This window comes from Ovis canadensis, chromosome X, assembly GCF_042477335.2.
Source record: "Ovis canadensis isolate MfBH-ARS-UI-01 breed Bighorn chromosome X, ARS-UI_OviCan_v2, whole genome shotgun sequence".
In the NCBI taxonomy this organism is placed as follows: Eukaryota; Metazoa; Chordata; class Mammalia; order Artiodactyla; family Bovidae; genus Ovis; species Ovis canadensis.
The window spans coordinates 54224686-54251350 of record NC_091727.1 but is presented as its reverse complement, the minus strand read 5'-3'; the positions used below and the strand labels follow the sequence as shown (position 1 = coordinate 54251350).

General features: G+C 43.6%; 1 long non-coding RNA gene across 3 annotated transcripts in view; it reads right to left on the bottom strand.

The window, feature by feature from the left end:
* Positions 1-4457: 4457 nt before the first annotated feature.
* The window catches only part of LOC138931022 (uncharacterized), a 35389-nt gene continuing 13181 nt past the window's right edge, over positions 4458-26665 (bottom strand). The window contains exons 1-4 of one of the 3 annotated variants that reach the window (XR_011446332.1): positions 23742-23808; positions 8689-8768; positions 8092-8224; positions 4458-4570 (exon numbers count right to left, since the gene is read on the bottom strand). This is a non-coding gene — a long non-coding RNA (uncharacterized lncRNA). Of the gene's footprint in view, positions 4571-8091; positions 8225-8688; positions 8769-9672; positions 10021-23741; positions 23809-26665 lie in introns of those variants that run through there. The other 2 variants (XR_011446331.1, XR_011446333.1) reach the window with 2 other exon arrangements.

Sequence of the window (26665 nt, the reverse complement as noted above, 5' to 3'; positions counted from 1 at the left end):
ATTAAACCCGTATCTCCTAAGTGTGCTTCCTTACAGACAGGTTTTTTCCCACTGAACCCCCAGTGAAGCCCATGGCAAACCTAGATAACATATTAAAAAGCAGAGACATCACTTTGCTGACAAAGGTCTGTAGAGTCAAAACTATGTTTTTCCAGTAGTGATGTACAGATGTGTGAGTTAAATCATTAAGAAGGCTGAGTGCCAAAGAACTGATGCCTTCGAATTGTGGTGCTAGAGATGAGCCTTGAGAATCCCTTGGACAGCAAGGAGAACAAACCCGCCAATCCTAAAGGAAATGAACTCTGAATATTCACTGGAAGGGCTGATGCTGAAGTTGCAATACTTTGGCCACCTGATGCGAATAGCTGACTCACTGGAAAGGACCCTGATGCAAAAACATTGAAGGCAGGAGCAGATGGGGGCGACAGAGGGCGAGATGACGATAGCATCACCAACACAACGGACATTAATTTGATCAAACTCAGGGAGATAGTGTAGGACAGAGGAGCCTGTCTTGCTGCAGGCCATGGGGTGTAAACAGTCGGACACGACTCAGTGACTGAACAACAACCAACACCTCCACCTTACTTTTGAGCTTCCCTAAGCTGCCAGAGCCCCACTCTCCGCAGGGCTAAGAAGCTTTCTGTGACTGTCAGTGGTAAAGGCTGAGACTTATGTCTTCACACACACAGTGCCCCCTGCTTAGGGCTGATGGTGGGTCCTTAGAATGCTCATCACTCCCTCCCAGAGCTCAGACCAGGGAGCCTTCTCACGACAGTAATGCAGCACCCTACCCTGGTACAGAAAAGGGAGTTGGCGCTGTTTACCCCTCTCAGTGTGTTTTCTCCCTTTACATTCATTTGCACATTTCTTCTTGAGTCACCGAATCCAACTCTGCTCATCCCCACCTGGTTACTGTAACAAGCTGCACCTGCATCTCTATCAGGGCGGGTGCATGTACCCCTGCACTATGTATTTTCTTTCTCCTTTCCCTTCAGAATCTCTAGACTCCCAGACACCACCCTCAAAAGGGGCAGTGATGAAGGGGAGGTTGTGACTCTCATCCACAGCCTGGGTCAAAGCACGACTGTGTTATATATAACCTCTTTCACTCTTAGAATGAACCGTATCTTCTAGCTTTCCTCCTGCTTCTTGGCCACCGCACTCACCATTTTGTTTTGCTTTCCCCTTAGGTCCATTCCCTGTGTTTCTCCTTTGCACTTCTTTTCTGTTATGTGTCTGTCTGGTCCACCAGTGTGATATTCCCATCATCCACCTCACATCACTGGTCTTGTTATTTCAAGCATTGCAGGTACATCCTGAAACATGCTAGTAAGCAATGTGTGTGTACTAAATGAAGGAATATTTTTAATGACTGACAGGAAAAGCATCTCCTCCATGTAGGAGTCAGTATATAGGTGGTATATTTGTAGCACCGTACATAAAGCCTTGTGTCTTGTTCCAAAAAACACTGTAGGGGTGTGGCTCTGTCATCATGCCCTGGTGACCTTGCATGTCCCCACTTAGGCTACGTAGGCAAGGCTAAGTTGCAGGCTGACTTGAATCTTGGCAGAGAACCTACTATTGCTCTTGCAGCAAGCGGAGATAAGCAGCCTGATGAAGAGCTGCTATGAGGCCATTTCTCACCTGCCTCCTTATCCAGCTGGAGGTGACACAAAGTTGTTACTCATCCACACCTGGTTTCAGGTGAACATAGGATGGTCTCCCTAGCCCCAGCTGAGAGTACAGCTGTGGACTACAGAACTTCTCATTGCCATAGGGCACAACTGCGGGCTCCTTCCTGGCAGAGACCTACAACCTGTTGTGCCTGTTACTGAGGCCTTCCAATTCAGTGTCAGACCATGGGACTAGGGACAAGGCAACTGACACCAGGGTCATATTGCTTCTGCACTGTCTCTAAGTTAGAATCTGAATCCATTCGGGGTCATTGCCTCCTTACTGCCCAAGCCCGGAGAAGGTGAGAAGCCAAACTAACAGCTGCAGTGGTTCACTGTGGCCCTGTAGCTCCTGCAGTGTTACTTAGGGACTGGCTGCCTGACTACGTGACGGAGTCTGGCGTTGAGTTGTGTGATGTTGCGTGACCGGAATATTGGCTTACTTTGTCATCACACACAGCAAGGAGCACAGTTTTCACCACATACTATGACTTAGGGTAGCCTTGTCAGTCCTCATTAACAAACCAACCTTAGAATGGATGCCCTATCTGATACCAGCTATTGAATCTGCTATTGAATCAATATATTTATTTAGTCAAAATATGTTTCTGAAGTCCAATCTATTTCAAAGGTACCCTTTTGGTCTACTTGAAATTCAAAATCTGTATCACTTATGAGAGAATTGTCATTGTAAAGGTAAGTGAAATTAAACATTTTGAAAGTTTAAATGAAAAAATGGAGTAGAATAAGCCATACCCATCTGCAATGTAATGCCTACTTCACGTTGTTTATTCTTCATAACAAATATTTAGTGTAAACTTGTAATTTCCATTTTAGAAATGGGGAAGCAGATCCAAAGGACGTAAATACCTTTCTCACCTTCACACAGTACGTGTCAGAGCCAGTACTGATACTCTTAGTTAGGCCACGTGCTCTGCTTAGTTGCTCAGTCGTGTCTGACTCTTTGCCACCCCATGGACCGTAGCCCGACAGGCACCTCTATCCATGAGGATTCTTCAGGCAAGAATACTGGAGTGGGGTGCTATGCCCTCCTCCAGGGGATCTTCCCAACCCAGGGATCGAACCCAGGTCTCCAGCACTGCAGGCGGATTCTTTACCGTCTGAGCCACTACGGAAGCCCAGTTACATCATGTCATAGCCAATCAAGGAGACAGAGCAGATAAGACTCAAGTCATTTTGGCTCACAAAGTTCCCCCCATTCCTTTCCGTTTTCTTCCAGCTAGGATCTAATCTTGTCAGGCAGCTCCATGACCTAGGGGCTTTTTCACATACTTTTTGGTAAGATGGGATACTCTAATTTAAGTCTCATGGTAGATTTGAACCTCCCATCTTCAGTCCTTTTGGACCTGGATTTTCATACCTCTGTAAGGGCACAACAGCTGCTATTTATAATCCTGTTATTCGCCAAGCAGAGTGAATTCTGAATAAGTCCTTTGTTGCACAAATATGTATTTTTTGGTGTGTGAGGATACAGATGGGGGCTCAGAGATGTAAGCATAATTATGTTAATAAGGATATAAGGGAGGAATCAGATAGCTGGAGGACTTCCCTGTAGCTCAAACAGTAAAGAATCTGCGGGAGACCAGGGTTCGATCCCTGGGCTGGGAAGATCCTCTGGAGAAGGGAAGGGCAATCCACTCCAGTATTCTTGCCTGGAGAATTCCATGGACAGAGAAGCCTGGCCCGCTACAGTTCATGGGGCTGCAAAGAGTCAGACATGACTGAGTGATTCACACACACATACACACAGACAACTGGAGGGCTTCTGAGATCTGGTGACTATCAAGGCAATGGACGACGCCATGGAGGAAAAAAAGATGTTTGTGGCTGTTCTCTCCCTGCACCCAAAAATACTTGGAAGGCAAGTCAGAAATGTGTGAAAGATATGCTGTGCCATTTGCCATGGACACTGACAGCAGTTTTTGTCCTGTCTCCCTACAACCTTTAACAATGGCTTTGGCATTCCATTTCTCTACAGGACAATACAAATATATTAAGTTTTTAAAAATGTTTCTCTGTCAATGATTTCATCAGGGACACCATATGAGATTTGGGTGGCACGTTTTGTAAATCCATTTATTCAAGAGAAGACTTCAAGAGAAGGCTTTTATGAATTTTTTATGTGTGGGTATATATATGTATACATAAGCATTAACATGTAGATTACACCTAAAGAATATGTTATGACCAAATTTTTTTAACCCTAGAAGTGCAAGGGTGGTTTAAACGTACAAGGTTACCAATGCAATTCACCACACTAATATATAAAAATGGAGGGAAAACAATTCTATGATCACAACTGATGCAGTATAAGGGTTTGATGAAAATTAATCTATATTCAAGACAGCAAACTAGGAATAGAATGGAACTTACTCTGACAAAGTATATCTACAAAAAAGCAACGTAAACAGGTTGAAATGGAGAAGATTTTTCATTTTCTATTGGGGAAAATGCGGATTATCACCTGCGTTAGTCAAGACTATTCTGGCCAGGTTTGTTCAATGCTACAAAATGAGGAAAGGTTTAAGGTTTAAGCCAGTAGAAATTGTTGATATTCAAATCTAATAGTATACTTTGAAAAGCAAAAACAATCTGGATCTAAATTTGTGGAATTAATATGCATATGTAGAGGAATTGTCGGACAGAAAATCAATATACCGACATTCTATCTCTACATACATCCTCAGCTAGACAATAAAAATCGCAAACCATGAATTTTCAATAACATTAAATACCCAGGGATAAATTTAACAAAACATGTGCCAGTAGAAGACGAAACTTTATTGACAGAACTTTAACAGTCAAATACACAACATAAGAACAGCATAGATGGTTTCAGTTTATCTTCTTTCAAGCAAATGGTTGCCCTTCACCTATAATATAAATATTAAAAAAGTTACTTAGCAGAACTTTATTTCGATGACAGGAGAGGTATACAAAGTTCACTGCAGTTGTAGTTTTATAAAATGGACTAAAACAAGAACACTAAGGGTGACCCTTTGGCTTACCTTCAGTTAATCCTCTCTAGGGATTTTATAGACTTTTCAAGCACATTATCAATATTTTTGCAAACACACTACTATTCCTAGTTATACAAGAAAATAAGGACACTGAGTTCAGAACAAAAGAAATCAATGGAGCCTATCAGAAGGTAGTTTTCAGTAGAAGGCAAAACTGTGTACACATTCAGTAAAATATCTAACAACAAAAAACACCCTAAGGAAAACAAAATACACAAAAACTGAAACAAAAAATGCCCAAAAAGTATCATTTAAATGCACTGGTTTGAAATAATATTCCGAATATAGGATAGCTAAACAGTTGTTATCTCTGTTACTGCTTAAGTGAAGTAAAGAAAAAGGCCAGTATTGCATTTGTTTCTTCTCTACTGTGGAAAAGTGGAGAAATTTGCATTTGTTCTAATTTATGCCTGATATGGTTGTTTTAAGTCGGTTAAACATTTGTCCGCCTTTTCACTTGTGGCCCTCATGTAATTCTAAATGTTTCTTTTCACCCTGGAAAGCATTCCAGTTGGTATAATAAATTATATGGTGAGACTAATTTTAAGTCATTACTATCACTGGCGACATGGGGACATCAAAATGTGAAGCAGAAATAGGACTGTTTCTCACAGCCACACCAAAAATGAAAGAAAAAGAAGAGAGAAGAAAAGAAAAGGGAGAGCAAGAGGGAGTACAAGTGAGAGAGAAAAGCAGGCAGGAAGAGAGAAGGAAAATCTGGAGAAGCAGATTTCTTTGTTTGTTTATAAATGATAATGGCTTTTGAGAGAAAACTCTGACCAATTTCAAAAGTTCATCCACGGTATTTGTGATGTTTAGTTATTTAGTTACTGTGGGGTCTGTTAAATAGTATTTGATTTTCCACCCTACTAGCCATTTCCTCAATATGCTGAAAATATTTGATTCCAGATTATACTCAGTTTTAATTCTATAATATAATGTTAGTGTCTTGTTCTTATTTCTAATTACGTATACTTGGGCTTTGTCCATTTTCTTCACAATTATGTAAACTGAGAGGAATGGACTGGCAGTTTGGGGTTGGCAGGTACAAACTATTATATTCAGAATGAATAAACAACAAGGTCCTACTATATAGCACAGGGAACTAATGTCCAATCTCCTGTGATAAATCACAACAGAAAAAAATATTTTAAAATGTGTGTATATAAATATATATATATTAACAAATTATGTAAACTAGCACATTGTCTTTATTAGTTGAGTTTATTTTCCTCTTCCTAACAATTTATACCTGTCTTTTATTAAGTATCTTTTTCTTTATCCCTTAGGTTTATTCTGTTGCTCTTTTATTTACCTTTTATGTTGGATATAGGACTTTACATTTATGTACCTTGTAATTTATGTATTTTCTTTTTAAATACCACACATATTGAGGGCTGAGATTTTTCTATGAGAACATTTTAATCATGTCCTGTAGTTACTTGAAAATAGTCTGAAAGTTGTATTTTCATCTAATTGTTGTAATGGAATGGGGAAAAAAATGTAAAGTGAAAATATTTAGAAGGCCAATACACAGTAAATTCTTCCCTAACTAGGAAGTTCTTTCTTTAAAATCAGAACTGTGCAATTCACTCTCAGCAATTTGGAAAACACGTATGTGAAAGATACTAAGTTGATTACGCTGGAAGAACTAGAGTTACAATCTTTGGCCTTCAAAAGTGTTTAAACTCATGTATCAAAGAGGCAAAATAACATACTTGATATGGTTAGAGACGATTATATCATGAGGCTCAGATTTTTATTAGTTCTCTAAGAGTGAGACTGGGGTGTATGGCAAAATCATCATAGTATTATAAAGTAATGATCCTCCAATTAAAATAAGCAACCTCCTCCGCCCCCAAAAAAAAGACCAAACGTGGGGCAGTTAGTGTGCTTGGCATAGGTATCTTACTCACACCTGTCTTGAATATCACTGACTAAATGCACTCTCTCAACTAGATTAGCCACAGAAACAGGAAACTAGACTATCTTTTGCCATTTCATGATTTAGTCATTTCAAGGTTCACTGGGGAAAGGATTTAAAATGCAACTAGTTTTTTAAGAGCTAGAGAATTCAGAATTTGAGAGAATTTAACAAACATCAAGCAGAATGTTGGCTCATTTTCTTTTTTAAAAAATTTAATTAATTGATTTTAATTGGAGGCTAATTACAATATTGTGGTGGTTTCTGACATTCATTGACATGAATCAGCCACAGGTGTACATGTGTCCCCCATCAGAATATGAAATCTCAATTCCCCTGTTATAATTTGATTCATGATTATATTTTATGATAAATACATCATAAAAAAACAGAGTATTCGTGTATGCATTCTGTCGAAGAGAATCAGAGAATGCAAAAATTAGCATTGAAAAATCAGCATTTTAGTGTATCTGTTCTGAATTCACAACTTATATAAGTAAAGGTGAGTTTAGAAGTTAAGGGATTTCACAGAATCACACACATTATGCTAAAGCTGGTACTGGAACCTACTTGGATGCCTAAGCATATCTCATATAAACTGATATTGATTACAAATGCATCCCATATTTGCTACAAGCAGAAATTATAAAAGAACCTGAAAATCATTAGCTGTTCCTTAAAGTACATATATTCAAGAGAAGAAAACGGTTTCCTATTTTCAATTCGATATGGCTTTGATCCTGTCTGTTTCTTTATTTGAAAGTCTGTAAGTCAGGCACTCAGGCATCTGGGGTCTGAACAATCTTTCAATGAATATGTGAACTCTATTATTAAAATAATAGTAATGTTCCCTCTATATTAGTAAAGATATACTATTCTGAAAACAGAAACAACATATTTTCTGAATGGATAACATACCTGCTTCTGGCATTTCAACAGGCTCTATATTTGATGCAAACTCCTCCCTGACATCGGGACCATCTCCACCTTCACCCTGAGTCTTTGCCACAGACAATTCCTGGAGATCAGCTTCCAGGCCAGAATCTTTTTTTAAAAAATGCATCAATTCAGCTGTAAAGCATACAGTATAAACAAGGGAATGATGATATTCATTCCCTCGGTGTTATGAATTAAAAGCCTTAGGTTACTATGCTAAAAATGTGATGAATAAGAACCTCAGGAGCATTATTCCGGGAATGTTTTGCTGGAGAAAAAGGAAAGCAGAATTTTCTGAATGTTATTACCATTTTCCTTTTCCAGGGTTGTCCTCAGACAACTTAGTTGCTCCCCTCTCTTTGTCTTGAAAACAAGGGAAAATTTGAGCAACCACACTAACCTGCTAGCTATACTCTCCTCAGATTTTTAGTAATTGTCTGAAGTCTTTTTCTAATGTTTCCTTTCCTCCTCTTATTGGCTATGTCTTAAGGCATGATGCACAGATACACTTTACCTTCTGAGGCATCCTTCTCCTCCTCTTCATCACGATTCACTGGATCCTCTCCATGGACCTCCTCCTTTCTAGGTGTGATATCCTGAATCTCAGCTGGTGGTTCCTCTTGCTCAGGTTGCTCAACACTGGGCTGCTGGTCCCAGTAGAGTGTGCATGCAAAGAAAAACCTTTTGTTGTTAATACATCTAACAGCATAAATATATCTGATCCTAAGTAAACCTAACAACAGTTTCCCAACACAATTCTATGCACTTACTTTTAATAAAGTTACTCTTCCCACAGAGAAGAGTTAGCTCCCATAAGAGTTACCCAGAAAGACTTTGGAAGTTATTTCAATCTATGTTGGGATGGAAGGATACAGTCTGTTGTTAATAAGCAGGAGGAGGGAGTCACTGGGCACATTTCCAGGGAGTTTAACAGCATACTCATCCAGGCAACACCAGACTGTAATACATCTGGATCAATGTTCCTTCCTAAGACAAACTGTCACCCTTTATCAGCATGGAAGACCTTTATCACTGCATCTGTACTACTTAACATCATTTTCTCAGAAAGACACTTGTGCTAATAGAAAACATCAAATGGTAAGGTACTCACAACCACAGGTTCATCCAGCTGGGAGGAATCTTGATCTGTAGGTCCCAATGTTGATGCCACCTGCCCACTCATATTTCTCCCTGAAAGTAGAATATTGTGATTTACAAAATGTATTTAAGAGTACAGCTATATTTGATCACTTTTATGACCATATGTTGACTTTTTTTTTTAATGTGAAAATACATTCAAAAGAAAACTCTGGTTATGTATGAGTGTACATGCATTTCAATTACACCAACTACAGTCACTTGCAAAGCCATTTGTGTCTTTCCTATGCTGGCAGAGAAATCACCTTAAGATACACAGGAAGGCTGAATTTTTGTGAGTAAGTTTGGTTTCATGCCAGAATTCTCCATCATGAAGATATTTAGTGAAATACTGCCAGGAATTTAAAAACTCAGGATTATTGCTCTTGTCACACTCCTATTCACCAGACCTATTTTCCCCAACTCCCTTGGAATTCAGTTGGAACACGAAGAAAGCCTCAGTCTTTACAGCCTGACTATGGCGATTTTCTCAGTGTCTGTGGCTGAGGTGAGGCTGCACACAGAGCAACCGGTCCACTTCTCTCTTGGCACCTTACCACAAAACTCGCGATACAGTCACAACCCCACTGCGGTCCGGTTTCTAGGCCTTTCCTTAATCGCCCACCCCGCCCCCTGCCCAGGTCCCACTGCCGGCCCCAGATTCTGTGCTCTGTCGTCAGTTCCAGGGCCCCAATGAACCAGATATCTCAAATAGCACCCCCAAGTCTCCCCCTACCATCATCCTACCCCCTGCCCTCCTCTGCCCACTGCCCTTCCTCTCCAGCCACCAGGGCAAGAACTATGGCGTCGCGACACTTGTGAGGAGAAAGATGGCTACATTGAAGGCCTTCTGCCTCAAAGGCCCCAGATCGCTCTGCCCGACCCGCCCAAAACTCGCTGGCTCCCCCTCACATACACGCACACTTAAACTCCAGACAGGACACATTTGTGAACCTACCTGGTGAGTCTCAAGTAGTGAGAAAGAACCGGGACTGAATAAACGGACCCGGTTCAGGCCCAACGCTCCTCACAGAATGCTCAGGAACGCGTATGCGCAACAAGGGGCATGCGCAGCAAGGGGTGTGCGCGCACACGAACACACTGCGCATGCTCCCTGCGTTGGGCGTGTGCAGTGCAGGTTGAGGTTTTCCCGCCATTGAGGCAGAGTCCTGGACCCGCAGGGTCTTTGGAGGATGAGAAAGGGGCTTGAGGACTATATTTTTTTCTTTCCAGTGCACTCTTTCTTATGCATCCACACACTGTGGTGATAGGTAGTCCCAGGTTACCCTTAGTGGAGAATGTGTCTCTGAAAGACAGTCATGACAGAAATAGATATTATGTTTTTTAATATCTTTTTATACATGCTTTGATAAACCAATTCCTTCTCTGCTTTTGGGTTTTCTGTCATACTCCCAATGGCTTTACTCACTTCCATGGAATAAGTACATAGATAGATACCTCTGTTTTCAATTTTTTCTTGGGGCACTGCACATTTAAATCTCTGAACTGGTAACTAGTTTCTCTGAATATACCTTTGGTTCCTATACAGTATTGTTCTTTTAGCATCGGACTTTAGTTTCAGCACCAGGCACATCCACAGCTGGGTGTTGTTTCCACTTTGGCTTAGCCTTTTCATTCATGGCACAAAGTGGAGAGGAACTAAAAAGCCTCTTGATGAAAGTGAAAGAGGAGAGTGAAAACGTTGGCTTAAAGCTCAACATTCAGAAAACGATGATCATGGCATCCGGTCCCTTCACTTCATGGGAAATAGATGGGGAAACAGTGGAAACAGTGTCAGACTTTATTTTTGGGAGCTCCAAAATCACTGCAGATGGTGATTGCAGCCATGAAATTAAAAGATGCTTACTCCTTAGAAGGAAAGTTATGGACAACTTAGATAGCCTATTCAAAAGCAGAGCCATTACTTTGCCGACTGAGGTCCATCTAGATAAGGCTATGGTTTTTCCTGTGGTCATGTATGGATGTGAGAGTTGAACTGTGAAGAATGCTCAGCGCCAAAGAATTGGTTCTTTTGAACTGTGGTGTTGGAGAAGACTCTTGAGAATCCCTTGGAGTGCAAGGAGATCCAACCAATCCATTCTGAAGGAGATCAGCCCTGGGATTTCTTTGGAAGGAATGATGCTAAAGCTGAAACTCCAGTCCTTTGGCCACCTCATGTGAAGAGTTGATGGACGTGAGTCTGAGTGAACTCCAGGAGTTGGTGATGGGCAGGGAGGCCTGGCGTGCTGCGACTCATGGGGTTGCAAAGAGTCAGACACGACTGAGCAACTGAACTGAACTGAACTGAACTGAGCAGTCTGTTAATGAAAGAAAGGAAAGTCTTAAAACTCAGAATGGCAACAGGCCCGTCATCCATAAGATGTATTTTGGGATAATCTTGGCACCAGAGGATTCATCCCTGGCCACAGAAACCATTGACTTGAATCTTATAGAAGGGCAGATTACCATACAAATAGTTTCATTTACATAGATTAGGGGAACAATGTCTGAGTATAATATACTGGTTTGTGAAGTAGGTTCTGAGCCATTAGGCGGAACGGACTTGAAGACAGAGTTTGGGGTAATTGCATAGTACACTAACAGCTTAAGACAAACATTTCCACAAGAAAAATGCATTGGTTAACTCAAGGTTTGAAAATAGTTAACTTCAGGTGAAACCAGGTGTCATTATGGCAACACAGTATTTTAAGAGAAACCTCCTTTAAAATTTGTAATGTGCTGCTGCTGCTGCTAAGTCGCTTCAGTCGTGTCCAATTCTGTCTGACCCCAGAGACGGCAGCCCACCAGGTTCCTCTCTCCCTAGGATTCTCCAGGCAAGAACACTGGAGTGGGTTGCCATTTCCATCTCCAATGCATGAAAGGGAAAAGTGCAAGTAAAGTCGTTCAGTGGTGTCCGACTCTTAGCGACCCCACGGACTGCAGCCTACCAGGCTACTCCGCCCATGGGATGTTCCAGGCAAGAGCACTGGAGTGGGTTGCCATTGCCTTCTCCATTGAAATTTGTATCCATTCAGCTCATTTCAGTCACTCAGTCGTGTCCGACTCTTTGCAACCCCATGAATCGCAGCACGCCAGGCCTCCCTGTCCATCACCAACTCCTGGAGTTCACTCAGACTCACGTCCATCGAGTCAGTGATGCCATCCAGCCATCTAATCCTCTGTCGTCCCCTTCTCCTCCTACCCCCAGTCCCTCCCAGCATCAGAGTCTTTTCCATGAGTCAACTCTTACATGAGGTGGCCAAAGTACTGGAGTTTCAGCTTTAGCATCATTCCTTCCAAAGAAATCCCAGGGCTGATCTCCTTCAGAATGGACTGGTTGGATCTCCTTCAGTCCCAGGGACTCTCAAGAATCTTCTCCAACACCACAGTTCAAAAGCACCAATTCTTCGGCGCTCAGCCTTCTTCACAGTCCAACTCTCACATCCACACATGACAACTTGCATAGAGAAGGAAAAAATATTGATAGTTTGTTTCCTTCTGCCGCTTACGAGAGATAGAAAATGCCTGACGCTTGCAGCCTATTTCTTCCGTTTGGAGACCCCTGGCCTTCCTGCCTGTTACCCTCTCTATTTCATGGCTGCAGTCACCATCTGCAGTGATTTTGGAGCCCAAAAAAATAAAGTCTGGCATGGTTTCCACTATTTCCCCATCTACTTGTCATGAAGTGATGGGACCAGATGCCATGATCTTCGTTTTCTGAATGTTGAGCTTTAAGCCAACGTTTTCACTCTCCTCTTTCACTTTCATCAAGAGGCTTTTTAGTTCCTCTTCACTTACTGCCATAAGGGTGGTGTCATCTGCATATCTGAGGTGTTTGATATTTCTCCCGGCAACCTTGATTCCACCTTGTGCTTCCTTCAGCCCAGCGTTTCTCATGATGTATTCTGCATATGAGTTAAATAAGCAGGATGACAATATGCAGCCTTGACGTACTCCTTTTCCTATTTACAACCAGTCTGTTGTTCCATGTTCAGTTCTAACTGTTGCTTCTTGACCTGCATATAGGTTTCTCAAGAGAGTACTTACCTGATGGCTTCTCATTTGTTTGAAGGGAAAAATGTAATGAAAATTTAAAGGACATTATCAAAAGATCTTAGGTTTGTCAGAAAAATAACCCAAAGACTGAAAAGCTAGTAAAATCTGGATTACAATGAAGTTGAAAATATCCCAGAGAAGACTGGGAAATTGATTTTACTCATACGCCAAAAGCTAATGGATATTCTTGCTCACACGTTTGGGTGGATACTTTTCCTGGATGGATTGAGGCTTTTCCCTGTCGCAGTGAACTGGCTAAGGAGGTTATAAGAATTTTAATCTATGAATTATCCCCAGGTTTGGGCTGCCATGGAGGCTTTAGAGTGACAATGGCTCTGCCTTTAAAGCGGCTCTAACTCAGGGGATGTCTAAAGCTCTAGGAATAGAATATCACTTACACTGTTCCTGGAGACCCCAAACCTCAGCAAAGGTTGAAACAGCTAGCAACATTATCAAAAGACATCTGTGCAAATTAACTCAAGGGACACAGGACAATTGGATTAAAGTTCTACCCATAGCTTTAATGAGGGCTGGGACTGCTCCCCAAAAGGAGGGGCTGTCCCCCTTTGAATGTATTTATGGAAAGCCTTTCTTATGCACAGAGATTTTTATACACCCTGAAGCCTTAGAATTAACTAATCATGTAACTCAGCTCTCAGCTTTTCAACAGGCATTAACGGAACTCCGGCAGGTGACTCCTGACCCAGCCTCTGAGTCAAGCAAGCCTCTATTTCAGCCAGAAACTGAGGTCCTGAAAAAAACATTGGGATCTGGGGGCCAATCCCTCGAACCCCTCTGGGAAGGACCTTACCAGCTATTCTTTCTTCTCCCACAGCTGTCAAAGTGCCAGGAATTGATTCGTTGGTGCATCACACTCGAGTTTAAGAGGTGGCACCCTGACCAGAACTATGTGACATCATTTTGTGTCTTTACTTTCTATGCTCTCACTTTGTACTTTTCAGATGGGGCTGGTAATCTGTGTGAGCCTACTTCTGCTGACTTCAAAAATCCTGAGTCTGCCGTTTGATCCTCAAGACAGTGCCTTCCTGTCCTGGGCTCACTCCTATGCTGCATTCCACAATCGGTCTAACTGCTGGGTCTGCAGAGTGCTCCCTTCTTCATCAGTGGAAAGCTTCCTGCTGGGGTCCAGCCCCTGCGGATCCAGGGTAATTTGAAGCGGGGATGGAGTAAGCATCCTAGGAATTAATTGCTTAATTAAAGATAAGGAGGGAGATTAGAAAGACAGTGTAGTAGGAAAATACTAGTGGAGTAAAAGAGGCTGAATAACTTGGTTTACGTGGAATACCAATAAAACTCCAAGACAAGGAGTTTGCACCACCTACATAGGCCACAGGCGTCTTTCCATTCTCCCAAAGGAGAGGACACACTGAGGCCTCCCCGGTCAGACCTTAGAAGCCCAGGCAAAAGTAGCAGGCTTGGCAAGTATCTTCGCTCCAGATGAGAATTCAGCCAGAAGGGGAAAGAAAGAACGACACGGGGGAATCAGTCTTTCCAGAAACTGATCTGGTTTCTTTATTTTCAGGTTTTCTTCTATACCTTTTGTTACACATAGAGACAAATGCAAATTTTAAAGTCACGCGGGAGTCAGCAGTCCTGACCTTTATCAAAATCAGGTGCTTTGTATAAACGTATACAAAAAGGTCTTTAGGGGTTTTACATCATCTTCTGGCTATGAGGCCTGCTGACATTTTATGATCCTTTCTTTTCTGATAACGGTCAGTCAACTAGAACCTTATTTTCCAGGGGTGATTTTTCTTAAACCAGGCACCACCCTCTGAAGGTACCAGATAAAGTTGCATTCCTATAGGGTGAGGGTGTAGTGGGTTACAATTAAGAAAGGAATTTACTTAGCCTAAGGTTAACATGATTAATCTTAAAGGTTAATACTTATTTCTCCTATATGCTAGTTATATATTCATTAACATGTATACGGGCAGGGGATTTAGCAGCAAACTTTGGCCCAATAAATGAAAAACCCTTCACCAACATGATTTTTATCTTTAGAAAAACCCAATGGTAACTAAGACTTTCAAAATACTCCAAACTCTCTGTGCTGCTTATGGTTGACAGGTTGTAAACAATCATGTACCTAGTAGCAAGAGTGGGGATAATCCTGTCACACAAGCTGGTCTGCCAGCAGAGAGGTTTGACCTGAGACACCCTTGTCATGCCCAGGAATTTTTATTAACTGGAGCTGTAGGTTAACTCCTTCTCTGAGAGAGGTGGGGGACAGTCCCCCATAAAGTCAGAGGTGTAGGTGAGAGCATAAAGCAGTAAAGTAGACAGACTCTGGTTTTGGGGGTAGATGCTCGGGAACAGCGGATTTCCTGAGGCTCGATCCCGCCTTTGCGTATGCCGAAGCCTCCTTCCTCATGACCTTTGCCACGGGCGGAGTTCCTCACGCTGGCTCCCGGCAGCTTCCCATGGTGGACATCTCCACTTCAAGGAAAAGACTTTCTCCAAGTCTGTGAATACCTTCCACAACAGTCATATGTGATGCCTCTTCTTAATCTGATGACATCTAACAACCCTAAGAGGGACCGGTACAACACTTTGTACTTTAGCTATGGACATAACGTGGCTTTTAATTTTGATTATACATTGTCTCGGTTTAATGACTATTTCGCTGCACATAAAGTAAGTGGGTCTAGATTTAGTGGCTTTTTACCTGACGTTGATCAAATATGGGATGATATGAGGTTATATGGCTAACTCCCGAAAAAGGACGTCTAATGTCTACTGCCCCTATATGCTGGGAACAAATAGAGCCATCCCCAGAATTAGCCAACAACTTAATTATAATGATTGGAAACAATTGGGACTCTTGCCTCAGGAAGTATGCAAGGTAATCATTCCCATATTTTCCAACCCCAGTTCAGGTCCTCCCTTTGCCTGGCCAGGCACTGATTGGGACTGGATATCTCAGTCCTGCTGGCTTGCTCCAAACGGGACCTATTGGATATGTGGCTCTTACCTATGGGCATGGCTTCTCCCTGGCTGCATAGGGAGATGTACCCTAGGTCTAGCTTTTACTCACGGCTTCATCTTTTCTGAGCTTCCAGAAAAGCCTGCTAATGTACCACACCTTAAACTCCGTGGGCAACGTCTGTTTTTCGCTGGTGTGATTATTTGGCTGCAGTGTTTGTTCCCTCTCAGGGAACTACAGATGTTATGCTACGAGTGGATGCTTTGACTAATTTTACTCAACAGGCATTACAAGATTCTCAAAGCTATTTCAGCTCTTAATGCTGAACAAATACAAATTAGAAAGGTGGTTTTACCAAACAGATTGGCCTTCGATATTCTGACAGCTGCACAAGGAGGAACTTGCGCCATTATTCATACCCAGTGCTGTACATCTATACCTGATATGAGCACTAGTGTGACTCATTTTGCTAAACACACGAAGATGATGATTCAGGCTATGGATGCTCCTGAAGCCTCAATTGCCTCACTTTAGGAGACGTTAACTAGTTCTCCATGGTGGAAAACTATCTTACTTGCAATAATTCTGATTGTTCTGTTTTTGCTGTTTGCTCCCTGCACCTGTAACTGTGTAGCTAGATTTGTTTCTAGTCGCATGAAGGCTTTTAAGTTACAAATGGTTGCTCCAACTCCTGTGACTGCTGCAGCTTCCTCCAGCTACTACTTGGGACCCCTGGATCAGAGACCCTCAATATGAGGGTTAGGAGAATCTGTTGCCTCACCAAGTTAGGGACAACGCCCCTTCTCAGCTCGGAAGCAGTTATGGAATGAGAACGACGCCCTTTTCCCTAGGAAACATAATTCTCCTAAAAGAAAAGAGGGGAATCGGAGGATAACAGGAAGGAAGGCCAGGGGTCTCCAAACAAAGGAAACAGGCTGCAAGTGTCGGACATTTTTATATCTCTCTCTTAAGCGGCAGGAGGAAACAAATTAGTGTTCTATTTTTTCCCCTTTTCTATACAAATATAAAGAGAGAATTCTCCTAAAATTTTGTGTTGCCATAATGACACCTGGTTCGACTTGAACTTAACTTTTCTCAAACCTTGGGCTAACCAATGCATTTTTCTTATGGAAATACTTGTCTTAAGCTATGTTAATTTTCTGTGCATTTACCCTAGACTCTGTTTTCAAGGCGGTTCTGCCTAAAGGCTCAGAAATATGGAAATATGCCTTTCTTCAAGATTCAAGTCAATCGTTTTATGGCCTAGGAGGACTCACCTGGTGCCAATGTTTATCTCAAAATGCATGTTGTGGGTGAGGGGCCTGGTGACATTCTCTGAGTTTTGAGACATTTCCTTTCTTTAATTAGCAGACTGCTAGCAGCTATATAACATCCAGCTAAAGACTAGCAGGAGGGCACTCTTTCTGCACCCCCTTCTGATGTCTATGTCAGAAGCTTTCTCTATCTCTTCTATACTTTAATGATACTTTATTACACAAAAGCTCTGAGCCATCAAGCCTTGTCTCTGGCCCCAGATTGAAGTCTTCTCCTCCAGAGGCCAAGAATCCTGGGGTCTTTCATGGTTCAGCAACAACCTTTCACTGGGAAGGATTGAAGGCAAATGGAGAAGGGGGAAGTAGAGGATGAGATGGTTAGATAGCATCCCCGACTCAATGGACATGAATTTGAACAAACTATGGCAGATAGTGGAGGACAGAGGAGCCTGGGCTGCTACAGTCCATTGGGGTCTAATGAAAAGGGTTGGACATGACTGAGCGATTGAAAATGAACCACCACCACCACCTTACCTTTGAGTTTCCCTAATATGCCACAGCCCCACTCTCAGTGGAGCTAAAAAGCTTTCTGTGTCTGTCAGTACTAAAAGCTGAGACTTATCTCTTCACACTCTCAGCGCCCCCTGCTTAAAGGTGATGGCGGGTCCTTAGAACACTCATCACTCCCTCCCAGAGCTCAGAGCACAGAGCCTTCTCGCAACAGTAATGAAGCACCCTGCCCTGCTACAGAAATGGGAGTTGTAGCTGTTTACCCCCTCTTAATCTGATGCCTTTAAACTGTGGTGTTGGAGAAGACTCTTGAGAGTCCCCTGGAGTGCAAGGAGATCCAACCAGTCCATTGTAAAGGAGATCAGCCCTGGGTGTTCTTTGGAAGGAATGATGGTAAAGCTGAAACTCCAGTAATACGGCGACCTCATGTGAAGAGTTGACTCATTGGAAAAGACTCTGATGCTGGGAGGGATTGGGGGCAGGAGGAGAAGGGGACGACAGAGGATGAGATGGCTGGATGGCATCACCGACTCGATGGACGTGAGTCTGAGTGAACTCAGGGAGATGGTGATGGACAGGGAGGCCTGGCGTGCTGCGATTCAATGGGTTGCAAAGAGTCGGACATGACTGAGCGACTGAACTGAACTGAACGGAACTGAATATGTTTTCTCCCTTTGCAGTGAATTCACTTCCACATTTCTTCGTTGAGTCACCAAATCAAACTCTTCTCATCCCCAGCTGGTTACTGTAACAGTAACGGTAACCAGCATCTCTATCAAGGACGGTGCATGCACCCCCGAGCTATGTATTTTCTTCCTCCTTGCCCGTCAGAATCTGTCGACTCCCAGACATCACAAATAGGGCTCCAGATCACCCACAAAAGGGGCGGTGCTGCAGGGCAGGCTGTGACTCTCATCCACAGCCTGAGTCAAAGCAGGACTGTGTTATAAGTGTCACAGGCTGCCCCACTGCATCATGGGAGCCAAAAGAGCAATGGTCTGAAAGTCTTAACACAGACACTTCTGTGCAAGGAACACCAGTGTCTTCCTAGGGACCTGTGAGTTGTTGTTTGGTTTGGGCCTATAGAGTCAGTGACCTTTTTCACAACAGTTGCAGGCTTAGCTAACCTTCCATCAGGACCTCTCTTCTCCCCTACAGCCCCCTACCTACTGTACCAAAAATCATACTCCTGACTTCAGTGTGCGGATTGGGTTTTCACCTGGAAGGGATACCAACACAACTGTTTATGCTGAAACCTCAAGATACCTGAAGAGAATGAGTTTTAAGAAAGTCCATCTTTCAATTATAATAGAAAAACTGCCCATGTAACAATGAAGATACAACAAATTAAAATACTAATAAAATGTTATTTGGAAATTATCTAGAATGTCACACTTAAGTGAAAAAATTTAGTATGTGGTCTATTGCCTTTCAGGTTGAATCTGCATTTAAGAAAATTAGGAGATGGGCGAGGTAATGTCTTCATGATATTGTATTTGTTGTTCTGTTTATCATTATATTATTTCTATGGTTATGCTACTTTCCAGAATGATGAGGGTGTTCCACTGATGTCTGTCATGGCAAATACATGTTTACAGCTTGACATGCACTAGGAACTGTTCTCTGTGATGTGTGCATGTTGACATGACTCCCCACGGTCTTTCATGCACTTAGGAGAGACTGTGTTCAGTCCATAGGCAGATCCATTGTAGGGTTTCATGCGGATGGACATGTTGATCTGCCTTCTGACCCACAGTAGACGAGACACTGCACTGTATCCAGACTGGGAGTCAGAGACCACACCTGGCTGTTTCTCTCTGGCCTGGGCACCAATCTGACTCAGCTCTTGCCAGCTAGGTGACTTTTTGCAAATTCATTCACCCATTAACGTCTGTGTGTCTCTGCTCCTCAACTGCAGAAAGGGATGATAGCAGTAAAGCTGCTCACCGTACAGTGTTGCTGTGAGCACTCAAAGATTTCTGAGTACACATGGAGCATATATGTACGTTGTGCACTTATGGAGAGCTAAGCATGATCCAGAAGGGTGAGCTTTTCTTCTTGTCTCTCTTCACTTCCGTTTCTGCTTGTACTCACATCCCCCTGTCCCTGACCCCATGCTTTTACCTCCCCAATCCCAACTGATCTGTGTCATCTCTGATCTGTGCCCCTGTCTTCAGACTCTCCATCCCAAAACACAGCTGAACATCTCCTCAGGATTTACCTCGGAAAATATCCATATCATCACCCTTGGATTAAACAAACATGAGTATTAGTGGAAGAAAGAAGAAACACAACAAAACTGGAAATGTGAAAACTACACAAGAAATGAAGCATTCCTGATGATCGTCTGACTATTCATGTTTTCATATCTTCATCAGTTTCAGATCTTCACAATTTGATTGAGAATTAGACTTGATAAAATAATGGGAAAAAAGGCCATGTGATGAGGTTTCTTGACCTTTTAATTTCCCTGGGCAATGCTTTTAAAGATGTATATACTCATGTTGTATAACTCTCCAGTGACCACTTGCTTTCCCATCATGATGCAAATCCTATGAAGAGGTCATTAGACGTCTAACTTCACATAAAATATTCACTAAAGTTTTTCATACGAGCACATGATGAAACCCAAATATTTACTTTAAGCTTCACAATATCCTCATAAAAAGAGGGGGATATTCACTGTGCTAAAAAAAAAAAAAAAAAACCCTCCCTCATACCTCATACACTCCATTCTTAAGGCCCCGAAAAGCCTGAAATAATAATGCAAGGTCCAAGCAGGGTGCCAATGGTGGTCTTGACCTTGCGTCTCTCAAACAATCTCCAGGGAAATGTGGAACAGCAATAATATTACCAGCAGTAATGACAACAGCTAGAATTGACTTGGAACACACCATATGGCACGTACTGTGCTGACAATTTCCCATGACTTAACATGGTCAGTGGTCTACACTGCCCCATGACGTAGTTAAATTTACTCGAAGCTAGTGTTTTCATGTGGTTAAAACAGGAATGAGGCACAGAGGCACTAGGTAACCTGTTCAGTGTCGCCCAGCAGTAAGGGAGCCACAGGTCTGGACGCACTGTGGAAAACTCTGGGTGTTCTGTATTTATTCAGTCAAGGGCAAGATCCAACGGCTCCAGCAAAATATGTAGAATAACAGCTACCACATGACACAAGTTGCTCCTACATCACAGAAATGCACACTAAACAGAAATCTGATTTCTTCAGAAATCTTTCAAATGGAGGCTTGACAAGACTGGCATCAGGATGTTTTGTAGAAACAATGGTCTACAAACAAGAGCCTCCTCAGAACAGCAGACAGCATGTCAGTGAGTCTCCTAGACTGGAGGTCTTGGGTTTGTGCATCAGAGAAGGCAGGAAACCCCTGTCACACGCTCTCAATGGAGACAGAGCCTGGCAGTAGGCGAAATAAGACCATGCCTCTGCTCCAGTAGTGCCTAGACAAGTTGTCCATGTCAATCAGAACTGAGGAATTCTTTTAAAAAGTGCAGATTCCATGATCTACACTCAGTGAATCTCACTCACTGTGGCTACAACAGCGCCCTAGAATTTGTGAGATTTCACTATACTTGGGAAACTCTGAGGGACTTTATTAAACCCCTTTGGTAGTGAGACTGTCAGCAAAATAAGGAAAATAGACATCAGAACAGATATTAGAAAAAATATATAGATAATCAACAAAACCCAAAGCTGGCTCTTTCAAAAGGTCAATATGAATTCATAAGTTTCCACCCACAAGAATAAAAGAAAAAGATAACTAAAGACAAAACTTCCCAATATCAGGAAAGAAATAGGTTACAGATTCCACATTTCCTTATCCAATCGTTTCATCAAGGTGAATTGGGCCAAATCCAAGCAATGTGATGAAACCAATCGTTTTCTTTCTCATTGTCCTCCAGCTTCCCCTTCCTGCCTCTCTCCTTTGCCCCAGTTCCTTTCTCCTTCTTAAGTCCTGCCCTCCATCAAGAGGAGCAATGTTACGAGGCATGATTCCCATGCCTCATAATCCCATGATTATAACTGATGTCTGCTGCTTGGCTGACATTCAGCGTGGATGCTATCATCCCTCTAGCTGGTACACTGAAGCTCTCTGTCTCTCATGATGGACCAGAAGGTTTCACTCTACTTTCAACTATAGGTAGGAGAGAAGGTGCAGGGCACATGTTGGAGCCTTGAGTCCTTCATCTAAGAAATGCAGAAGACCACAAACTGTGGGAGAAACAGAAATAGCAGCACCAGGCCCCTTTCAATGAGAGCTACGTGCCAAACCCAGCACATCACAGGATTCCTTGACCTTCAGGAACACGCCAAGTAGATTTCCATGCCAAGACTGTTGCATTTATTGTTCCTTCTGCCTGGAATGCTCTCCCCTTAAGTAACCCCACATCCTGCTCCCTTACTTCCTCCAGATCTCTGCTTACTTGCCATCTTTCACAGTCTTTCCCTCATTATCTTGAATAAAATAATAACATCATACCTACATACACCTTTTCCCCTGATCTAACAATATCTGTCTTCATAGTGCCTGCCAACCTTATTTACTGACCACCAAGTCTATGAAATGAGAGACTTGGTTGGTCTTGTCCTGTCCCAAAGTCCTCCAATAGTGTTCAGGTCTATGGCAGGTGCTCAGAAAACATTTGCTGAAGGACAGTCTGGAGCCAGGCCCTTTACACACATTGCTAACATGCACAGGTACCCTCCAAGATGGGCACTGGCCCCATTCTATTAATTATGATACAAACTGAGATTTCAGGACACAAGTGATACACTCAACAACACACAGTCAGCATGTCAGGTTCCAGGCTTCGGAATCATATATGCCAGCTTTCAAATCCTCAGTTCCTGGACAGGGACCTCATAGCCAAGAGCAAGAGGTTTTATATCTAACACAAAGACTCCAGACAGTTCAGGTAGATACCCAGAGACACCAGAAAGAGCTCATTGAATCTCTGCGCACAGAGCACACAACTCGAGTCTCAGACCCTCAAACACAACAGAGACCATAACCACACACAAAGACAAAGACCCTCCAATCAGACCAAAGTCTTCCAGACACAAACAAATGAGAGCTGCACAGATACTTCACATCTTGGACACTGACTCCCAAACCACTGGGACACTTACCTACCTAATACAAAAACCCCCTAAACAGAAAGACAGAAGTTTTAATAACTCAAGAACATCATATAATCTTAAGATAAAGTTTCTAGACAAATGAAAAACTTGCAACCTGTGCCTAGATCCCCAAGCAGCTGATAGTTTTCACCTTTAGGCTGACCCATCCTTAAAGCAGCACAGAGGCATCACAACTTGGAACCCAGAATCAAAAGCTCAGTGATCTCACATTCTGGGGTGCAGACGCCTACACAGAGATCTCACACCCAGGGACTGAAAAGCCAGCAAGCTCCAAAGATGCACATCCCGGTATACAGGCACACACCCTAGAGGCTTTGTACTATGGTTCACAAAATCCACTCAGATCAAATATACCATCACTCACAACCCCGCCCAAAGGCTCATGGAGATCAAATGTACCCAAACAGCACCCGTGTTATCACACATAGCAATACACAATCCCAAGCTGCCAGATACAGCTTATTCTCGAGGGAGAGACACCAAACTCAGGGACGTCTCCCTGGACATGAATTGCATGCATTTGTGTGAATGACCTTGCACTACAACACGATCCACAGTGAGCAAGAGCTGAACAAGACTGAAACGCCGTCACCATGCACAGGCAGCGACTGCGCCAAACCTCGCCACTAACCAGGGCAGCTATTAGACTCCTTCTAAAAAAGCAATAAAACTCGGGGGAAAATTGTATGCTCTGAAAAGTCGCTCTCGCCAACGCAGGCGCATGCATATACAGGCACCTCTCGCCCTCAGTTTCAGTTCCTAGACCACAGTGCAGGCAATCACGCGGTGGCCAATCACTGCTCAGAACGCTTCCCTGACGCCATATCCAAACCGACAGCCAGCTTCTTGCTCTGTAGTAGTCCCACCAACGAAGGGGTGGAGTTGAAAAAGAGACAAAGAAAGTTTCCGCTTAATACCCGTGTCCACTAGGATTCGAAAGCAGTGGGAAGAGGAAGAGGAGCGAATGGGGATGGACCCAGTGGCGCCATGAGTGCCCCCGCGGTCCATGTGGTCCATGCCCGTCGCGGTGTCAGGGGACCCTCCCTCTGTTGTCACACGCCCTCTCACAATGGTACCTTTCAGAGTGGGTGGTCTTACCGCTACCCCTCAGTGGTACATCCCAGGACAGAACTGTTTCATCTCGCGCGCCCCTTGCTGGTGAGATTGGGGAACAGCAGATGTAGATGCCTGTGGACCATTCCAGGAGGATCCACAAAGGGCAGAAGGGCAAGGTTAGGGTGAAAACCCCACAAATTGTGGCAATTTTGGACTCAGAAAGAACTCTTCATAAACTCAAGATTACATCTCTATGGGGATCACTGTCGTAACAGAGAACATTGAAAGCATTTTATCTATGCTGGGCATTGAGCTTGTTTGTGCTTTCCTGTTCAATGCAGAATAGGTCTCATGGGGGAAAGCCAGCTGCAGTCCCTCAAGGGGCAGGATAAATAAAGCTTCCGACTGGGATCTGAAGTTCTGGCGTGGAAAACAACAGGACCTTCCATTCTGTTAGGAAAGGGGTCAACTCCAAGGGGACCCAAGGACACCATCACGTAGGTGAGATAAAGACCATGGCTTCGTCACCATCTTGTCATCCCTGAAAATGTTCCCTAGCAGGATCCTCAGCCTGTCCAGCTATGCCTCTCTCAACAAGTTTAAATTTGTGTATTCATTCCATCATTCATTGATTCTCTCCAAAGTATGTGTCAAGCACAACACTGTGTGTTAGGAAAGAGAAAATCAACCTTTTCCTCAAGAGCTTACATTCTGTTGGGATCACGTGGTCCCCAAATACAAGTAATTTATCAGGTGTTTGTAATTGCCATGATTAAACTTAAATCGGGATAGTGAAATAGAGAGGGGATGATATCTAGAAAGAGTGGTCAGGGAAATTCTAAGATTCTCATATTCGAGCAAAAGCCTAGAGGAGTTATGCCTATCCGGGAGAAGAGTATCCTAGACAGAGGTAAGGCCAGTGGAAAAACTGGGGAGCAGAATCCTGTGTAGTGCATATGAAAACAGTGAGGAGGGCAATGTGACAGGCACAGCATGACGGAGGGAGAGCGAGGAGATTGGGTGACAGAAGTGATGAGGGCCAGCTCCGCTGGACCTTCTGGCCAATGAGAGGATTTTGACTTGAACCACAGGAGGCTTCTTGTCAGAGAAGTCCCCAGGCTTCTTTCCGAGGCCCAGATCGCACATGATTGTTGAGGAGCTCTTGGTTTATTTGAAGAAAAACCCTTCCCCACCCCTTCTGCAGCTGAGCATGCCTTTCCTGGAATCCCCTACACTCAAGGGGAATGCCTCCTACTGCTCCCAGTGAACATTCATGTCATCTGATGATACCCTCAGGAGAGACAGGGCAAGGACCCTGTTGCTGTGAGTGAGGTCACATTGAGTCTTGCAAAGGCAGAGAGGGATGATATAACAGGCACAGAGATGGCAGGCAGAAAGACAAAGACAGAGCATTAGACAGGGATGGAGAGACTACTTCTGGCACCAAACTGTCCTCACTTACTTAGTCCAAGCCCTGCTACTGGATGATGTACAGTACATTTTGTCTATTGGAGAAAAGAAGCCCTTCCCTCTAGGGAATGACTCAGTTGCCCATGGCCTGGGCCTTAATCATGCTCCCTTCATCCGCATCAGGGGCCTCTGCCCATCAAGACAAGGACAACTCCATTCCTGGGGAGGCTCATACTGTACAAAGGGTCCCTCACAACCTATCCTGCCCAGACTGCCCTCCTGCTGATCTCACTGCCAATGACTCCTTTAATGGGGGAAAGAGAGGCAGGGATCTCTGCATTTGTGGTGGAACCTCATGCAAACTGGTGAATGGGAGATATTTCCCCAGCTGCTTGGAGGCTCACCTCTGTACCTTCCCCTACCATGTCCCCAGGGAATGTGAAGATTTCATTCCACACATCAGGCAAGAAGCTAGGTGTGTGATGGGGAGACACAGAGACATATCCTGACAGTGAGTCATTCATAGGGTCCTTGCGGCCCTGTGCAAACGCCCCCCTCCCCCACTACCTGGTCAGGGTTGTGCTGATTCTTCCCTGCCTCCTCCTAGGAGCCCAAGCTTACTCCCAGTTCCTCCCCTCCTCATGACCTGAGACCTTCCATCTGCACAGGGCCTTGGGCTCCCATCTGCTGACGGTGCCCTCCTTGTTGTGAGTTGGGTGGATGGACTGAGGGAGTGTGTGTACACAGTTTCTGTCACAGGGCGCCTATCAAGGGTGGTAGTCATGTCAGCAAGTATTGTTCTTAACAGGCTTATTACCTGGGCTTCTGTGACCTGCGCATTATTACCCTCTCTGAGGCTGGGCCCCAAGGTTTTATCTCTGCAGAGAGGCATGGTAGAAATCGTAGCAAACGTGACACCACAGGCCTGCTTCTTCGGCCTGTGAGACTGGGGTCCATCCAGCCTTCCTCTTAAGACTATTCTCATGTGCAGACACATGAACAGCTGAGAGGCCCAACCCTCTGGACAAAGACCCCCGAAATAGTTCTGAGATTTCATGCCCTGGGACAGAGATCTGCAAACAGTTCAGTCTGCTCATCCTGGACACCAACCCCAAACAGCTCTAATAGCTCACACCTGAAGACACAGATTCACTTCAGCTCAGAAATGCCAACTTCAGATGAATTAGGATCCCTAACAGAAACAGCCTTGCTCACAGCCAGTTCTACAGGGTTAACTTGTAACCATCTCTGGTTCCTGCATGACACTGCATTCTGAAGGAATTCTGGGAGAAAAAACAGGAAGAGGCACACTGTGCTTTGGACAAACTGGCCCTCATTTAGTCACACAGCTACCTCAGGAAAAGGTTCAGTGACCCCGGATTCTTGCCCCACACACAAAAGCATGAAAATGATTAACTTGCGATATCTGATCTCTGTGTTTCACAGTAATCATTTGCCAGCATTCATGCTACACTTCATGTATTTCCTAGGCAAAAATCATATTGTCTTCACTGCTGCCTCCTCAGAGCAGTGG